Raw genomic sequence first — 20,271 nt, forward strand, 5'->3', positions numbered from 1 at the left:
CGCTGTCCCTCACGTTACTTGCATTATGTTGCACCTCTTTAACCTACACTATCACGCACGTTACTTGCATTGTTATGCACCTCTTTAACTTGCACTATCACATACGTTACTTGCATTGTTTTTTATATTTCTCTCACATTGTTATGCACACGCTACTTGCACTGTTATGCACCCCCATTACTTGCGTTGTCATACACGTTCTACTTGCATTGTTATGCACCTTTTCACTCGCTTTGTCATGCACCCCTCCACTTACGTTGTCACGCGCTTTTCACTTGCATTGCTATGCATGTTTCTAAAAATATTGTACCTGCTGAGTTTCTTTCTTTTGCAAGCACGATATTGTATGTACGGTTCATTTGAAGCTGGGGCGACCAGACGAACCGGACAGTATTGTATGTGCTCCACATTAGACGTAGCGAGAATTGTATAATTCTCTTACATCATTTTTGCATGTAATGTAGTTTGATATGTATTCGCTTGCTTAAAACTGTTGTATTTATTTTGCATAAATGCTTTATTACAGCTTTCTTTACATAATCATAAGTTATGCTCTTGCGTCGTGCATGTCATTTTCATTTTGCCCCAGCCTGCGGGCGTATCTCTGTATGGTTATATTGAATGTTTTCCTGAGCCTTCGGCCTTGTCAAAAATGGGTCGTCTCTGGGCTTTGACATTCACTCCCATCACTTTGTGACTTTCGAGTTCTGTTAAAGAGGGGCAGCTATAGACACCCCATTTTTGATCATTCTCAAGACTTGGTTGTGCTTGCAGGTACATCCAGCCACATGTTCGATTACTCGTCGAGTACTCGACTTTCGCGGCGGAACGTCACAAGTTTGAGCTCTCCAAACCCTGTATCCTTTCTGCCCTATTCTTGGACCATATGTTGGTCCTTTCAGCATGCTTCTCATGGTGCACTGTCGGCCACTCTCTGCCACTGCCGGCCATGCATTTATCCCTGTCTGCTATTAATGAAGCCTACCGACCATCAATGAGGCACTGCCAGCCACCACTGATGGCCGGCAGAACACCTTGTCTCTGCAGATTTCACTCCAGATCTTTTGAGCCAATTGGTTTTCACTCATCCCTCGTCCATACACGTGTATGGAGGGATGAAGCCCCTTTCAAGCTTGTTTAACTAGCTTTGCTTGGCATTCCTCTATATAAGGAGAGGCTTCTCCTCCCTTACAGAGGTTCTGCATTTTTTGAGAAGATATATCTCTCTCTGTATTTCTCACTCTCTCTCTCTCTCTCTATATTGTATTGAATAGTGTCCCAAAGTGCATTTTCCTCTCACTTTTGCACTACAACACTTAGTGATACACCACCACCTTTAGGCTGAGGTCCTTGGGAATGTTGTTTGAGCTCTGAAAGTTGGTTTTTGACCCCAGAGGTTGCTGGTTTCGAAGTTGAGCTTCAAGGGTGAGTGTATTTCCCTTTTAAGCCTTTGTTTGTATACCATTTTGGCCATCCTTGCATATTGTTTTAGGCCATTCTTTCAAATGAAAAAAGTTTTGTATTTAAGTGCTTTTGATGTTTGTTTAAGGCCTCTTTGGTGTTGGGGGTGTCCTACCCTCTTGTGAGCCTTGTTTGGCCTTGTTTTGAACCATGTCATAAGGCCTTTGAATTAGTCTTTGTTTGGCCTTTTAGCCACTGAAATCTAGTGGATTTTCAGTGGTAGACATGTGGTTTTGAGGCCTCAAATTAGAGGGGGTGATCCCCTCTCTTTTTGTTTTGTTTGCTTGAGTTTTTGGCCTATCAAATGCGCATGTATCTCTATACTCTTGAGGCATGTTGTGAGCTTGTTTTTGTGAGTTTTTAGGTCTTCCATAACTCCGTTTTAGGCTGGTTTGGTTGTCTCTTGAGTGGCTCATGTACATGTAGCGCAAATCTTGCTTACTAGCCTTGTATGCATGATGTTTTGGCTCATTATTCTAGCATATTTTAGCTATGCTCTAGCATGATTTTATTCATATTTTGGGCTGTTCTAGCTCTGCTTTGAGGCTTCTTGGTCGAATGATGCTTGTCATGCATGCTTGTAGTGCAAAAGCTTTGGCTAGCCTTGAGTTTTGATGTATCTTGCACGCTTAACTTGAGGTATTTGCATGTTTTGGCACCATTTGGAATGATATCTCAGAGCATATAGTGATTTTGCACTTCCATATTGTCCACTCTTTAAGTGCTTTTGAGAGTTATACCTTTATGCCATATTTGTGAGCTATTGCATGAGCCTCATTTTCTTTCCTTTCAAGCCATCATCTCAGTTCGTTTTTGCTACTATTTTGGCCTTCATAGGGTCTGTTTTGGGTTGGTTTGGCCATTTGAGCATTGTCTTGCATGTCCCTAGTGTAGTACACTTCACTAGCTTTGATGCTTAGGCCTTTCAACATGCATTACATGGTTTGTTTGCATGATTCCAAGTCATTTTGCATGCCATTTCAGTGCTAGAACACATGCCCTTATACTCCATGCTTCAATCTTTCAATGCCTTTGGAGAATTGTGTTTTGTGCCTTAAGCTTGGGCTAATATGCATGCATGTTTTTATAGTCCTTTGAGCTTCTATCTTAGCATGTTTTGCCACTGTTTTAGGCATAGCGTAACTCTATTTTAAGCTGGTTTGGATGTTTGAGCATTGTGATGATGCTTATAGTGTTATCCTCCTCACTAGCATTGGTATTCTTGGCCCCTTAACATGTTGTGCATGAATGCTTGCATGTTAGAGTAGTGCATTTCAGGCCAAGATTAGCATTTTATTTGCATGTCGTGTTGTTTGCATGTTTTGCATTTTGTTCAATCGGTTGTCATATTGAACACGAGGAAGATTGGCTCATTTCATACATGAAGTGATGAAATGAGCCAATCTCTCTTATTGTCCATTCCCTTTGATTCCTCATGATAAAGAGATGGTCTTGGTGTCCTATTCGTCATGCATTTATTGAAAATTGCACATGTTGGATCTGTGGCTATCATGCATCGAGATGCGTGATTGACGGTCTTGGATCCGATTATGCCTCCCCCTTGATGTTTTGAGGTGATATGGGGTGGCATAGTGCGTACATACCCTTGGAAGACCCTCCATTTTCTCTATTTTGTGCTCTACTGCAGCTTGGTGTCACAGCACACCAGTGGCCGGCACCCTTCTTATTGTTGGCCGGCAGTGTGCATCCCTGGCCAGCAGGAGGGTCGGCAGCAGCTGCTTATGGCCGACAGGCCACTGGTGCACTCCTCAGCATGTTTTTGGTAAGATCCAGCAGCTAGTTCTCAAAGACACCCTGCAAACAGAGCCTCTAAAAAGCATTCGGAGAGCTTTTCGGGATGGGAATCGGGCATGCATCTTTAACTTCTTCAAGGCAGAGCTGAGGCAGCCTAGTTTACACATTTTAATGCATAGCATGAATTTGTAATTTAATTAGTTAATTTGTTAATTAATTAAATATTGTAATAATTAGTAAGTAGATTGCTTATTATTCAATTTGGTTTGTAATAGTCCTATTAGTTTAATTAGATTAGTTGAGTAGCTTAGCTTAGCTTAGCTTAGCATAGCTTAGCTTTCATTCGGACCCTCTGTCGAGAGGGCGAATTTTTTAAATAAGTGTGCGTGTGTGTGTGCATGTCTTCTAACCCCACGTCTTTCTCCCTTTTATTTACCAACTTTTGATGGTTAGTTTTAGGGCATGTTTCAATTAGCATACTTATGCTTTGCATGCGTGCATCATTCATCTGTCATTGTATTTCAATACCAATTTGAATGCATGTATCAAATGTCGCATTCACATGACATCTTAGAATTGTCGAGCCTATCTTAGTTGCATTTTGCATGTGTTGCATTAGGCATTCTTGACATAGCTAGGATCATGCATTGATTACTAACTAGCTTCTTTTTTGGCTCGAAGTACACTGTGAGTGTTTATGTTTTAGCATACTGCATGTGTGTTATTGATTGCCATGAAAGCATTCTTGCCATGAGGCTAATGCTTATGTGATTAACTGCCTGAATGCCTGTGGGTGAAGGTTAGATTACTTGAATTGGAACAATTCATTCAGTCCCTGTTTCAGCCTAATTGCGAGTAGCACCTCCAAACTATTTTCAAACAAACGACTATGCAATGTTGCGTTCCAACTTAGGTGATCTAGTCTATACTTGTATGTTGTGCGGATCACATAGTAATTCTAGGTTAAATGACCGCAATAAGAACGCATGTGTTTTCAAAAATAAGATATCATGTTAGTAAAGGCCGATCTTTGATCGGGCGAGCAGGGGTGCTCATTGCATGACCTTCCCCTCTCGTACCCAAGTTTCCGAGCCGAGACAACTTTTGTGATGATGGACACGTGGCCTTAGGCACGAGTTAGGGTTTCCTAAATTTCCCCCAAAACAAAATATTTAGGTGACGACTATGTATCTGGCAAAGCAGTCCATGTTTGGCACTTCTTTATAAAAATCAGTTTTTCAAAACGATTTGCCAGATTTGGACTCTTTGGTGATTTATCGGTCTTGCATTCCACTTTGCGAGATTAGATTCAGGACCGTGACATTGAGTCTGAACTGTAGTAAGCTAGTGAACAAAACGAATTTCGCGCCATCACCCGCACGCAGAGCCGGGACGTTCGGGCACGTCTGCATGTACCAGTTGTGGATTGCTAGGAATAACAAAATTTTTAGTAAGGATATGTTGCCTGAAGAGGTGGTTATAAATTGTATTGTGGATATGGTTAGGTTCAGGGTAATGCATATTACCAATATGAAAATCTCACCTTACTGACAGATGGTACCTAAGCTCATGGAGGTTACCTCACACCATGTTGAAGCTTGCGGCAACTGGAATGAGGAATGTGAGGTCCCAAAATGAGGGTTGAGTGATGGCAAGAATAAATATTGTGGGGTTTCCTAATGTTTGCTTTTGTTATAGGTACTTGAAGCACAGTGAAGAAGAATTTGAGTGTGTGCTAAATATTATGAGGGTTGAGTATAGTGTAAGGAATAAACAAGTACCTAACCCAAAATCACTAGCCATATTGAGTAAAACTAACCTGTTTTTATATATTTCCTGTATCTCTTTCTTTTGCAGGTATATGGAGTAGTGTGTTCCGAGTGATGTGAGCATATATATTTGTGGGTTGAGTGTAGTGAGCATATATATGAGTGATTTACAGTGCAAGTTGTTTTTGTTACTAGAATTTTACTTGATTGTGGATCGATTAATCATGTTTTGGTATCTGCTGGTGAGAGGGTTTATTATAATGTATAAACTCTGCTTGGGATGCATGGGATGGCAGCAAAGTACCTTCCTGGGTGGTTGTTGTTTTGGTTTGGCAAACAGTTCTGGTCCTTCGAGTTTTGGAGCTGGCTATTTTGTGGTGATGGCTGCTAGAGGCGCCTCTTGTGTGAAGAAAGTCTCTCTTTTATTTTGTTTTAAATCACTATGTTTGGATTTATTAGATGTTTTACTTTGGATGTTTCCTTTAGCTGGCCTACCCATGCGGGATGTGCATGGGAGCACAAGTAGTGTGTTCTGTATCTGGTTTTCGCTGATTAGCTGTTAGGTGTGTTCATGCTCCTCTTTCAAACTGCATGCGGCCCATCAACAAATTTTTGGGTTAAACTATGCTACTATGTTCTGGTTTTCTACTTTTTAATTTTATGTTTATTTGTTTTTTCTTAGGTATCCAGTTAGTTGTGTGTAAATAGTATATATTGGGTTTGGCTAGGCTGCTGTTTTGTTTGTTGATTTTGGCATCTTAGCTCTGTTTTCTTGTATAGTGTTGGCTAGGCCCTGGGGTATGCCCCTTGTAGTGGTGTATGTTTTTTGTCTTTTTGTAACGCCCTCAAAATAATAACATTAAACCCATCAAATAAGACATGCGTTGACATATGAACTAGCCACATTCTTTTATACATTAGAGTTCCATTACATAGGTATTACATGTTAACATCAAAACAAAATGCCCTACAGGCTTACAGCTTTCCAAGTTAACACTTGGTTACAACAAAAGAGCACTAACTCGTTTACACATTAAGCCCTTGGCTTGAAGTTACATGTATTACATCAAAAGTTAAGCGGCAAAAGTATGTCCGCCTCTAGCCTCCCAGCTATGTCCTTGGAGGTGGCATGCAACCTGCACCTGAAAATGATATTCCCATATAGGGTGAGCCACAGCCCAGTAGAAATACACTAAACCAACCATGAACAATGCCTAAAATATTAGCAATTGATAGATGGCCAACACTGATACAATCACATAAATCACATATTTATGTCATACGACTTATGAGTCCAAGTTTCCTTTCATTTTTTTCCCTTTTTCAACGGATAGGCATATAAGCACTAACCACATTCTCGACAGATATGTATAACAACAATATCCACATTCCCAGATAAGCAAATAAGCTATATCCACATTCTACAACAGATATGTATAACTACAATATCCACAGATAAGCATATGAGCTATATCCACACATCACAAAGATAAGCATATGAGCTCTATCTTCACTTCTCTAGACAAGCATATGAGCTGTATCTACGGAGTTCATCCCCTATCTTCTCCCAACACTAACCGATTTAGAGGTACATCCCCTATCTTCCCCTAAACCGCGGAGTACATCCCCTATCTCCTCCTCTACACATAACGTATATAAACACATTGGTTCTATATACAATCACCCAATACATACAGTTAATGTATTCTATCAATCGTCAAGTTCCATGACACATTTCATTGATTAGTTTCAGTTTGCCTAATCATCATGCATTGTCTACAACAATCACGACTATCCTCCACCGATAGCCCAAAGCAGTTATTTCTATACAGAAAATAAATGCACAATGGATATTCAATCAACATTTCACTTCCTCATTCCTCACAATTAATTATCCCAGTTAATTAAACAATGTAATTAGGTCAATTCCCATAATTAACATTTCAACCCTTAGGTCCCATTTTCATTAATGGTTTAACATTTATTCCATTTCTCTATGCCAAACATGCATCTAGGTTTATTATGAATAAAACCCCAACTCTCACAAAATTACCAAACCAACCCCAACATCTCAAAATACCAAAATTTAAAGACAAAATCCATAGAGAGGAGTAGGATATCCCTACCTCGAAGTTTAAGCCAAAAAGGAGAAGGTGACAAAACCCAACGTGCTCCAAAACTCGAAATTTTCAGATTAAAATATAGCCCTCGACGATCAACAACTTTTTTGTGAAGGCCAAAGGTGAGCAAATCACTCCTACTAGATCAAAACCTAGAGAGAAGGTAGTATCTAGAGTGAGAGGCTCAACAATGGTGTTTTTGGAAAAGTAGGAGAGAGAAGAGGAAGTGAAAAAGTGATTTGAAAAGTCAAAACACGGAGCTAAAACCCAGTGGTACGCTCGAGCGTAAAACACTCCGCTCGAGCGTAACTCACAGACTTCCGCTCGAGCCCACCAACTCCCGCTCGAGCGCCGAATGCACTCTCCCAGCACTTTTACAGAACCAGGCCTCCGCTCGAGCTCCCAACTCTACGCTCGAGCGGAACTCACACAACCCCGCTCGAGCGGCCAAACCCACGCTCGAGCGTACAACACTGCACAAGAAATGCTGGATGGGTGTATTCCCCGCTCGAGCGCCAACACCCCCGCTTGAGCGGACAGGCCAAAAATCTGGGCAACTAGTTTTGGTTTCTAAACTCAACCAACCTGTAACAAACCTGCCCAACACATTCTATAACTCAAATACGAAGTAAAAAGGATGTAAACAAGATAAAGAACAACTACGAACATCTACGGACCCATGTCCGGATCACTGTACAACAAGGGTAAACCCGGGATCGCTATAACCTCCCCCCCTTAAAGAATTTCGTCCCCGAAATTAAGCACAAGTTTTCGAAAACAGGTTTTCCTCCATTTTAAACAATGTTACATTTTAACATTCAACAATTTGACCCATTACCGGTCACCCCATCCCTTAAACAAGAGGCATTTCACAATATGTACACAACATATTAACTTTCGACATGCATCAACATTGCGCATTTCTTTTCCCAGTTTAACAACATATTCAACATATATAATGTTACATTCAACTTCCATATGAGGCAAGTTCCAAAACGTACTTCCAATAAACCAAAACATTTTCAATGTTCCATAACTTGAGACATATATAAAAGCTCTTAAGTTCACAATAGTTCAAAATTTAAATACAAGATTACATATCAACAAACAAGTCCGGATATTTTTCGCGGACTTCCAACTCACGTTCCCAAGTGGCCTCCTCCACTCCGTGATGTTTCCACAAGACTTTCACCAAAGGAATGGTCTTACTACGCAGGACCTGATCCCGCCTATCCAAGACCCGAACCGGTCTCTCCTCATACGAGGCATCCTCATCTACCTCTAAATCGGTCCAATCCAACACATGTGATGGATCTGGCTCATACTTCCGAAGCATACTCACATGAAACACGTCATGAACTCCGGACAACTGCGGCGGTAAGGCTAACCGATAAGCAACCTCGCCAATCCTCTCAAGGATCTCAAAAGGACCAATAAACCGAGGGGATAACTTCCCACTCTTCCCAAACCTCAACAGGCCTGGTCTAGGTGATATCTTCAGAAAGACATGATCACCTACCTCAAACGCCAAAGGCCTACTCCTACGGTCGGCATAACTCTTTTGTCGACTCTGGGCTATAACAAGCCTCCCACGGATAAGCTCAATTTTCTCCGTCGTCTCCCTAACCAACTCCGGACCCAACAAAGGTGCATCACCCACCTCGGCCCAACAAACTGGAGACCTACACGGTCGGCCATACAAGGCCTCAAACGGTGCCATACCGATACTAGACAGAAAACTGTTGTTGTAGGCAAACTCTACCAATGGCAAGTGCCTCTCCCACGTCCCACTGAAGTCCAGGACACAACCCCGAAGCATATCCTCGAGGATCTGAATAGTACGCTCGGACTGCCCGTCAGTCTGAGGATGATAGGCCGTACTAAAGGTTAACTTAGTGCCCAAGGCACTCTGCAAGCTCTGCCACAACCTAGCAGTAAAACGAGGATCTCTATCTGAGACGATCGTCACTGGGACCCCGTGCAATCTCACTACGTCCCGAATATACAAATCGGCAAGATGATCCACCGAATCTCTCACGCGCATAGGAATAAAGTGCGTCGACTTAGTTAACCGGTCTACAACCACCCAAATAGCATCACTACCCCGCTGAGTCCTCGGAAGACCTACAACGAAGTCCATAGTGACATGCTCCCACTTCCACTGGGCAATAGGCAAGGGTTGCAACAAACCTGCTGGCCTCTGATGCTCGGCCTTCACTTGCTGGCAAGTAAGGCACTTCGATACGAAAACAGCCACATCTCTCTTCATACCCCGCCACCAAAACTGGCGACCCAAATCCTGATACATCTTAGTACCTCCCGGATGCACCGCAAGGCGCGAATGATGAAACTCTCGGAGTACTTCCTCACGGCAAGACTCTGGTACAAACAAACGGTCTCGGTATCTCACACTCAGGTCGGGATACACCGTCAAACCCTCCTCAACTTTCCCACTGGAGATCTTCTCTCGGAGGGATTCTACCTCAAGGTCACCTCTCTGTGCCTCTAGCACTCTAATCACAAGTGTAGGCTGCGCAACTACAGAATACAAGGCCGCAGCCTCAACAGATTCGCCCAGTAGCATATCAAACTCTCCAAGTGCTGCCAACATCTCCCATTCTCGGATGGCTATACTAGCTACATCACTAATGGTCTTCCTACTAAGGGCATCGGCCACGACATTGGCCTTTCCCGGGTGATAGTGCAACTCAAAATCATAATCCTCGATGAACTCCATCCACCTCCTCTGCCTCAAATTCAAGTCTCTCTGTGTAAACAGATACTTCAAACTCTTGTGGTCCGAGAATACCTCGAACCTCTCACCATAAAGGTAGTGCCTCCAGATTTTCAAGGCAAAGATCACTGCTGCTAACTCTAGGTCGTGTGTGGGGTAATTCTTCTCGTGAATTTTCAACTGACGTGAGCCATAAGCTACCACTTTCCCTTCTTGCATCAACACACAACCCAAACCCTCTCGTGAGGCATCACAATAAACCGCATAACTCAACCCTCTCTCCGGAATAATCAACACCGGAGCGGTGGTCAGTCTAACTTTCAGCTCTTGGAATGACTTTTCACAAGTCTCGTTCCACACAAACTTGACTCCCTTTCGAGTCAGTCTAGTCAACGGTGACGCTAACCTGGAGAAATCTTTCACAAACCGACGGTAGTACCCAGCTAATCCCAGAAAACTGCGGATTTCAAACACACTCTTAGGCTGTGCCCAATCTTGCACTGCCTCTACCTTGGATGTATCAACAGACACCCCTTCCCCGGATACCACGTGGCCTAAGAATTTGACTTCCCTCAGCCAAAACTCACACTTCCCAAACTTGGCATACAGCCTATGGGCCCTAAGCAACTCAAGCACCACTCTCAAGTGTTCCTCGTGCCCCTCCTCTGAAGGCGAATAGATAAGGATGTCGTCCACGAAGACGACTACAAATCGGTCTAAGAACTCCCGGAAAATCCGGTTCATCAAGTCCATAAAGACTGCCGGTGCATTGGTAAGCCCAAATGGCATCACCAGAAACTCATAATGGCCATGCCGCGTACGGAATGTCGTTTTCGGAATATCCTCTTCCCTGACCCTCAACTGGTGGTAACCCGATCTCAAGTCTATCTTAGAGAAACAACGGGAACCCTTCAACTGGTCAAACAAATCATCTATACGGGGCATAGGGTACTTATTCTTAACCGTAGCCCGATTCAACTTCCGGTAGTCAATACACAATCTCAAGGCGCCATCTTTCTTTTTAACAAAGAGGGCCGGTGCTCCCCACGGCGAAACACTAGGGTGAACAAAGCCCTTATCTAGCAATTCCTGGAGCTGAACTTTCAACTCAACCAACTCTGCTGGAGCAAAACGGTAAGGTGCCATAGAAATCGGCGCCGTGCCGGGCACAAGATCAATAGAGAACTCTATCTCTCTGTGAGGTGGCAAACTAACAAGATCTTCGGGAAAGACATCCGAATACTCACAAACTACCCTCGGCAACACAAGCTGGGTCTCACCACTCTCACCACTCTCAAAGCTGGCAAGTAGACTACTAAGCTCACTTCGCCTTCGCGAATCATACCCCGGTGGCAAAACACAACCAACCCGGTCTCCCAAGAAATGGAACCACTCCCCGCTCAAGGTACATAACGTAACACTCTGGCGGTAGCAATCGATAACAGCCCGGTATGACGATAGCCAGTCCATACCCAAAATAACATCAAAGCCCTTCATAGGCATGACAACAAACGGAAAAGGAAGCCTATAGTCGGCGACCTCTATATCACATCCTCTAACACCCTGTTTCAGAATCAACTCACCACCCAAAGGCGATACCACACAAATAGGGGATGCTAACCGCGCTAACTCTAATTCCAAAACAGATGCAAATGCAGCAGATACAAAAGAATGAGATGCACCCGTGTCTACCAACACATTAGCAACCGAGTTGCAAAACAGAAAAGTACCTCTCACTACTGATGGAGCCGGTACTAAATCCTGCACGGTAACAGCATACATGCGCCCCGTAGGCCCCTGGTCTACCTGCTCACCTCTCGGAGCAAAAGACTGCTGCACAGACTGGGATGACGAAGCTCCCGGATTGGCCCTCGAGGCCTGTACAGACTAAGCTGGCTGAAAACCCTGCGTCTGCCTAGAACCAGACGCTCCCGAAGTGGCACTCAACTGCGGGCAAAACCTCTTCAGGTGCCCAGGCTGTCCACACTGATAACAAGTCAAGGGCTGCCCCCTGCCCAAACTCTGACTATGCGGTCTAGCTGAAGAAGAAGCAGCTTTCTGACCCCCACCCTTCTGCGGGCAAACAGAAACCTTGTGACCCAGCTGGCCACACTTGTAACAAGTGAATTCCCCCTGACTGCCTCTTCCCGAGCCTACACTCGGCACTGGAAAGGTCGATCCAGAGACTGCACCCTGAGACTGCTGAGGGTTAGAACCTCTCTGCCTCCTGCCATCACCCTGACTATCCTGGCTCCTCTTGGAGCCCCTCTGTTCTTCCTCCTCCTCCTGCATCATAATCTCCATATGAGCAGCAGCATGAACTAGGTGTCTATACTCTCGGATGTAAGACCCACCAACTCTCAACTTGAGGCCCCGCCTCAACTTTCGCTCAAACTCATAGCAACGGCGTTCATCAGACGCCACCAGTTCCGGTGCAAACCTGGACAGACTGGTAAAAGTAGCCTCAAACTCGGCCACTGACAAGCCCTGCTGTTTAAGCTGGCTAAATTGATCCCTCAGCTTCTCCCTAGCTGTTGCAGACAAAAACCTCTCCTGAAAAGCATTCAGAAACGCCTCCCAAGTACCACCAACACGAGTCTTCTCGTACTTCCACCATTGACCCGCATCTCCCTTCAGCTGGAAGGATGCCAAGGTCACTTTCAGTGCTCCGTCCTCAATGCCAAGCATCTCGAACGTCTTACTCATTTGTTCTAACCACTCATCAGCCTTTAGTGGCTCCTTCGGATCCACGACAAACTCATCCGGGTTAGACCGAAAAAACTCCCTCTTCAAGAAAGAAGGCCCTGCCTCAGCTGCCTGATTCCCAGCTCTAAGAATACCCAAAGCTCCTGCTATCTCTCTGGCCAAGGCACCCATAGCCTGCTGACCTACTGGCTCGGCCACATTGGCCTGGCCAACCCCCTCCTGCACTGCCGGAATCTCACCCGGTAACGGTACTTCCTGCCTCGCAGGTCTACCACGCCTAGTACCTCTTCCTCATCCTGACATCCTAATAAAGGTAATACAGAACGTTAGCACATTCATACATGTGCCGAAACTAAACACACTCGTCCTAATGCATGGACAACTGTAATTCACTCCACGTAAGCACATAAACACATAAGCACTTACAAATTTCATTTCCGGATAATGATAGTCCCGAGGCGTTACTAGAGTTCCGGTTAGAAACAGCATTGATCAAGTGCCTTTCCAACAAGACTCCCAGAAACCCAAGGATCCAATCAACATCCTAGAAATTAAATCCCATACCCACATAGTCACATAAGCATGTTAGCATTTAAGCACATAGCATATGATACTACATCTAAGTCTCTATCAAGCGAGACAAACCCATTGTGATACTAATCACTTCCCACGTACCCAAAGTATTCGAACCCGGTACGCTCTGATACCAAGTTGTAACGCCCTCAAAATAATAACATTAAACCCATCAAATAAGACATACGTTGACATATGAACTAGCCACATTCTTTTATACATTAGAGTTCCATTACATAGGTATTACATGTTAACATCAAAACAAAATGCCCTACAGGCTTACAGCTTTCCAAGTTAACACTTGGTTACAACAAAAGAGCACTAACTCGTTTACACATTAAGCCCTTGGCTTGAAGTTACATGTATTACATCAAAAGTTAAGCGGCAAAAGTATGTCCGCCTCTAGCCTCCCAGCTATGTCCTTGGAGGTGGCATGCAACCTGCACCTGAAAATGATATTCCCATATAGGGTGAGCCACAGCCCAGTAGAAATACACTAAACCAACCATGAACAATGCCTAAAATATTAGCAATTGATAGATGGCCAACACTGATACAATCACATAAATCACATATTTATGTCATACGACTTATGAGTCCAAGTTTCCTTTCATTTTTTTCCCTTTTTCAACGGATAGGCATATAAGCACTAACCACATTCTCGACAGATATGTATAACAACAATATCCACATTCCCAGATAAGCAAATAAGCTATATCCACATTCTACAACAGATATGTATAACTACAATATCCACAGATAAGCATATGAGCTATATCCACACATCACAAAGATAAGCATATGAGCTCTATCTTCACTTCTCTAGACAAGCATATGAGCTGTATCTACGGAGTTCATCCCCTATCTTCTCCCAACACTAACCGATTTAGAGGTACATCCCCTATCTTCCCCTAAACCGCGGAGTACATCCCCTATCTCCTCCTCTACACATAACGTATATAAACACATTGGTTCTATATACAATCACCCAATACATACAGTTAATGTATTCTATCAATCGTCAAGTTCCATGACACATTTCATTGATTAGTTTCAGTTTGCCTAATCATCATGCATTGTCTACAACAATCACGACTATCCTCCACCGATAGCCCAAAGCAGTTATTTCTATACAGAAAATAAATGCACAATGGATATTCAATCAACATTTCACTTCCTCATTCCTCACAATTAATTATCCCAGTTAATTAAACAATGTAATTAGGTCAATTCCCATAATTAACATTTCAACCCTTAGGTCCCATTTTCATTAATGGTTTAACATTTATTCCATTTCTCTATGCCAAACATGCATCTAGGTTTATTATGAATAAAACCCCAACTCTCACAAAATTACCAAACCAACCCCAACATCTCAAAATACCAAAATTTAAAGACAAAATCCATAGAGAGGAGTAGGATATCCCTACCTCGAAGTTTAAGCCAAAAAGGAGAAGGTGACAAAACCCAACGTGCTCCAAAACTCGAAATTTTCAGATTAAAATATAGCCCTCGACGATCAACAACTTTTTTGTGAAGGCCAAAGGTGAGCAAATCACTCCTACTAGATCAAAACCTAGAGAGAAGGTAGTATCTAGAGTGAGAGGCTCAACAATGGTGTTTTTGGAAAAGTAGGAGAGAGAAGAGGAAGTGAAAAAGTGATTTGAAAAGTCAAAACACGGAGCTAAAACCCAGTGGTACGCTCGAGCGTAAAACACTCCGCTCGAGCGTAACTCACAGACTTCCGCTCGAGCCCACCAACTCCCGCTCGAGCGCCGAATGCACTCTCCCAGCACTTTTACAGAACCAGGCCTCCGCTCGAGCTCCCAACTCTACGCTCGAGCGGAACTCACACAACCCCGCTCGAGCGGCCAAACCCACGCTCGAGCGTACAACACTGCACAAGAAATGTTGGATGGGTGTATTCCCCGCTCGAGCGCCAACACCCCCGCTCGAGCGGACAGGCCAAAAATCTGGGCAACTAGTTTTGGTTTCTAAACTCAACCAACCTGTAACAAACCTGCCCAACACATTCTATAACTCAAATACGAAGTAAAAAGGATGTAAACAAGATAAAGAACAACTACGAACATCTACGGACCCATGTCCGGATCACTGTACAACAAGTGTAAACCCGGGATCGCTATACTTTTATTTTATGACATATTCACCAAAAAAAAAACACGTAGGATGAAACTTATAGGGAATTCAAATTCACCCTTTTGGAATTGAGGATTGAACACTTAAGTGATTTAGAAAAACATGAAATGGGTTACTTAGGTTAAACTAGTATCATTAAGCTACAACTATTCTATAAATTCTCTTTCTTAGAGTCTAAGAAAGATTAGTTTGAGTGAAACCTAGCCTCTTAAGCCAATGAAACTAATAGTTGCCTAATCCAATTAGTTCCTACAATAAAGAAGAGAAGGTTCTACAAGGACGGAGAGAGTTAGAAAAAATCTTTCTTCCTTGGTGGTGGAAGTGAAAGTTTGGCAAAATAAAAGGGAAATAGGATGAAAATTAATGCGAATTCAAATTCAACTTGTTGTATTGAGAATTGAGCACTTAAGTAATTTAAAAAACATTAAATGAGTTGCTTAAATAAAAGTAATATCATTAAACTACCATTACTCCGTATATTCTCGTTCTTGGGGGCTAAGAAAGATTAGTTTGAGCTACACTTGGCCACTTAAGCAAATGATACTAATAGTTGCCTATGCTAATTTGTGACAACCCGACCCTCGTACATGATTTTGGTATCTTTTCCGTCCTTTATTCTGTGTTTTTGAATGCTTATTGTGATTAATTAAGTGGATTTTGGCAATATGGATCCCTACCTGTTTGATAAGAAAATTATCTGTCACAACTAAAATGTTTGAATCAGGAATTGGGAGCCTTAGAGGCTTGATAATTCGAAATTGATTTGACATTTGAAATCAGTATGATTTTTAAGCTATAATGAGATTTTCTGTGAAATTTCAATTTGGAATGATTATACGATTGAATTTTGTCTTTATGTGCCTATAGATATACATATATGCTTGAGTTCCATAAGTTTAATTCAAGAACTTTGTCTAACCATATCTCTTATGAGAGGGTAGTGTGAAATAGAGAGAAAGGATCTAGGGAAGGATTTTACCAAGCATCAAAGGCTAGAGAATTGGAGGGGGTTTGCAAGAGTTAAAGTCAAAGAGTAAGTTCATTCATCTTCTATGCCTTCTCCCTAGAATTTGAGTTCACAATTATGTAACCTAGGATATGGAATTGACTTGGTGTATGATCATGCTTAACTTTGGTTATATGTTGTCACTTAAGTGATGTAGAATGAAGTTGGTTGTGTATAGATAGAAAAACTATCTTTTCTTACTTGATTTCTCATAGGGAACTTGTCACATTTTACATGAGAGGTGTTGTAAGTTAAAGAACATCGAATTATGTTTTGAGCGTGGATTAGCACTCTAATTCATCTAAATTGTTGCATGTTGTGCCTTCTAATTATATGATCTTTGGGTTATATTTTGGTAATTAAATGATTTATTTTGGGTTTTGTTGATATTCACCAACATTGGGTTTTGTTGGAAATTTCGGACAGAAATGATGCAGAATCGCCGCACGTGCGGGGGTCATGGCCGCACGTGCGGGGGTCATGGCCGCACGTGCGAGACCAATCGCCGCACGTACGGGAGTCATGGCCGCACGTGCGGGAAAATGGGAAATTTGGAGTTTTGGTTCTGTCTAAAAAGCACGTGCGGGAGGATTTTGCCGCACGTGCGGGAGGGGTTGCCGCACGTGCGGGGCTCACAGCCGCACGTGCGGCCCAAGCTGAAAAATGCTGTCTGCTCCGTTTGATCTGTTTGACCCTCTGGGATGATTAAAATAGTTTTTGAAAGCTTTAGAATGCTTCTTAATTTACTGGAAGTTACCGAATGAAATGTGAAGTTAGGAAAGAATTGGACTAACTTGTGAGATATGTACGTGTGCAGGACACACTCTGGGAGGAATTATATTCTCTGCTACAACACTGTGAGTAATAGTACTCTAATGCACATTATTTACCATTAATAATGATTCTTATTAACATCTTGTTCTCCGTGGTCAATTAAGATAACATGTATGTGGAACGAGAATTAGTGTGAACTTATGTAAACATTGAAGGATTTGGCACACACTGGCATGATACAGATATCTACCTAGAGTGGATCATCAAATGAATAATTGGATAAGACTACGGGTTGTTTTGTACGTTAATAACCATTATGAAATTATGTTAAATATCAGATGAACCTTTGAATGACTCACTCCGGAAGAAGAATTGAATGTCAGTAACACGATTATGTGACCCACGTTATGATGTGAATGGCTCCACTCTTATTAATGTAATGGAGCATTTACCTTCTGTTTATTGTGAATTGAATGTCAGTAACACGATTATGTGACCCACGTTATGATGTGAATGGCTCCACTCTTATTAATGTAATGGAGCATTTACCTTCTGTTTATTGTTAATAGTGTTATTCTATTATTGTGGGACAATTATGTCACCTTATGAGAAACCATGGGAAAATCTAAGAGAAGTATTGGGAACTACGTTCTGTTTATTATTGATAATGGATACTAACACACTGTTATCTGTAAGTCAGCTTTATGGATTTATAACGAACAAGGGGAATGTAAGTGTATTACGAGATTATGGTATCTGCGTATCTCTGGACTCGTTTAATATGTAATAACATTCTGTTATCTGTGAACTAGAGGTAGTAATTCATGACAAACAAATGGGATGTGACTGCATTATGAAGTTCAATCTGGCAATAGTTGCTATTAGCACTCTGTTGAACGTAACGTAACTATGTTACCTCATGTGAATAATTAGAAGGAACTATGTGCTTTTGTATGATTTATAAGGCCGAGAGCCATTTGTGAAATATGAATCTATGAGGCTGAGGGCCAGCTTGTGAAATTATGAATACTTGTGAAATTGTGAACTTATGAGGCCAAGGGCCGACTTGTGAAATTGTGAACTTATGAGGCCAAGGGCCGACTTGTGAATTTGTGAACTTAGGAGGCCAAGGGCCGACTTGTGAATTTGTGAACTTATGAGGCCGAGGGCCAACTTGTAAATTTGTGAACTTATGAGGCCGAGGACCAACTTGTGACAATATGAATCTATGAGGCCGAGGGCCAACGTGTGAAACTATGAATTCAAAGGGCCAAGGGCCAGGTTGTGAAGTTATGAATCTCAGTTAAGAATCTATAAAGCCAAAGGCCAATTGTGAATATGTGAACTCACCAGGGCCAGTCTGTGAATTTGTGAATCAACAAGACCGTTCTGACATTAGTACGGAATCAGATTAACTACCTGTCTTTTATATTATATAAACTCTGATTTGCATTATAATTCAAGTTGAACATTGAGTTATTCAGGTACTATTATTCACTAAGGTTATCTCACTATGTACTTTGTCTGACTCCGTAGGTCCTGCGTTCGGAGGTCAGCCTCAACTTTTAATGCTCGTCTTCCTTTGTTAGCCTCTGTGTGTCCAAGCATTTGGGTGAAGCCTATTCGTTTGGTGAAGTTTTGGCTTAGGTTCTGATTGTCTATAATATGCTGTAACTTCTAATGTTTTTTTTTATTATGCGCCCAAACACGGGCGGGGTTGTATATGTGTATATAACTATTATTATCTGTTTATTTGTGATCCTGGCATGATAGTGGTCGCTCAATGGATATAGCTCTTTCCTTGCATGTTATTTTATAAAATTATGCTTCCACTCAGGCCCCATATGTTATATATAACAAGTTAAGTGTCCGTTTTTGAAGTGGTCATGCCCAAACTTCTAGGGGCGGGTTTGGGGGTGTGACATAATTAGTTCCTAAAACAAAAGACAGAAGGTTGCAGAAGGACAGAGAGAGTTAGAGAAAAACTTTCATCTTCAGTGGTAGAAGAGAAAGTTAGAGAAAAGAAAAGAAAATAGGATAAAAATTATAGGGAATTCAAATTCAACCTTTTGGACATGAGAATTGAAGACTTAGATGTTTTAGAAAACGTTAAATGAGTTGCCAATGTAAAAGTAATATCGTGAAGCTACAATTACTCCGCATATTCTCTTTCTTGGTGGCTAAGAAAGATTAGTTTGAGTTGAACTTGGCCACTTAAGCTATTCAAATGAATAGTTGCCTAAGCTAATTAGCTCCTACAACATAAGATAGAAGGTTGGAGAAGGATAGAGAGAGTTAGAGAGAAACTTTCTTATTGAGTGGTAAAAGAGAAAGTTAGAAAAAAGAACGGAAATTAGGACGAAAATGAAATGGAATTCAAATTCATCCTCTTGGACTTGAGAATTGAGCACTTAGGTGATTTAGAAAACTTTAAATGAGAAGCTTAAGTTAAACTAATATGGTTATTGTACAATTACTAAGTAAAATCTCTTTTTTGAAGGATAACCAAGATTAGTTTGAGTTAAACTTGGTCACTTAAGCTAATGAAACAGTTCGTCGCCTAAGCTAATTAGTTCCTAGAAAAAAAGAGACAAGGACGGAGAGAGTTAGACAGAAACTGTCTTCTTGAGAACTAGAAGAGATAGTTAGAGAAAACAAAGGTACATAGGATGAAACTTACAGGGAATTCAAATTCAACCTTTTGGAATTGAGAATTGAACACTTAGGTGATTTAGAAAACATGAAATGGGTTTCTTAGGTTAAACTAGTATCGTTAAGCTACGATTATTCGGTAAATTCTCTTTCTTGGAGGCTAAGAAAGATTAGTTTGAGTGAAACCTGGCCTCTTAAGCCAATGAAACTAATAGTTGCCTAAGCTAATTAGTTCCTACAATAAAAGAGAGAAGGTTCTACAAGGACGGAGAGAGTTAGAGAAAATCTTTCTTCGTTGGTGGTGGAAGAGAAAGTTTGGCAAAAGAAAGGGAAATAGGATGAAAATTAATGTGAATTCAAATTCAACCTTTTAGACTTGAGAATTCAGCACTTGGTTAATTTAGAAAACATTAAATGACTTGCTTAAGTAAAAGCAATATTGTCATGCTACCATTACTCTGTATATTCTCTTTCTTGAAGGCTAAGAAAGATTAGTTTGAGCTGAACTTGGCCACTTAAGCAAATGGTACTAATAGTTGCCTGTGCTAATTTGTTCCTATA

The sequence above is a fragment of the Camellia sinensis genome, chromosome 11, assembly GCF_055761805.1.
Source record: "Camellia sinensis isolate YWXY chromosome 11, ASM5576180v1, whole genome shotgun sequence".
Classification (NCBI taxonomy): Eukaryota; Viridiplantae; Streptophyta; class Magnoliopsida; order Ericales; family Theaceae; genus Camellia; species Camellia sinensis.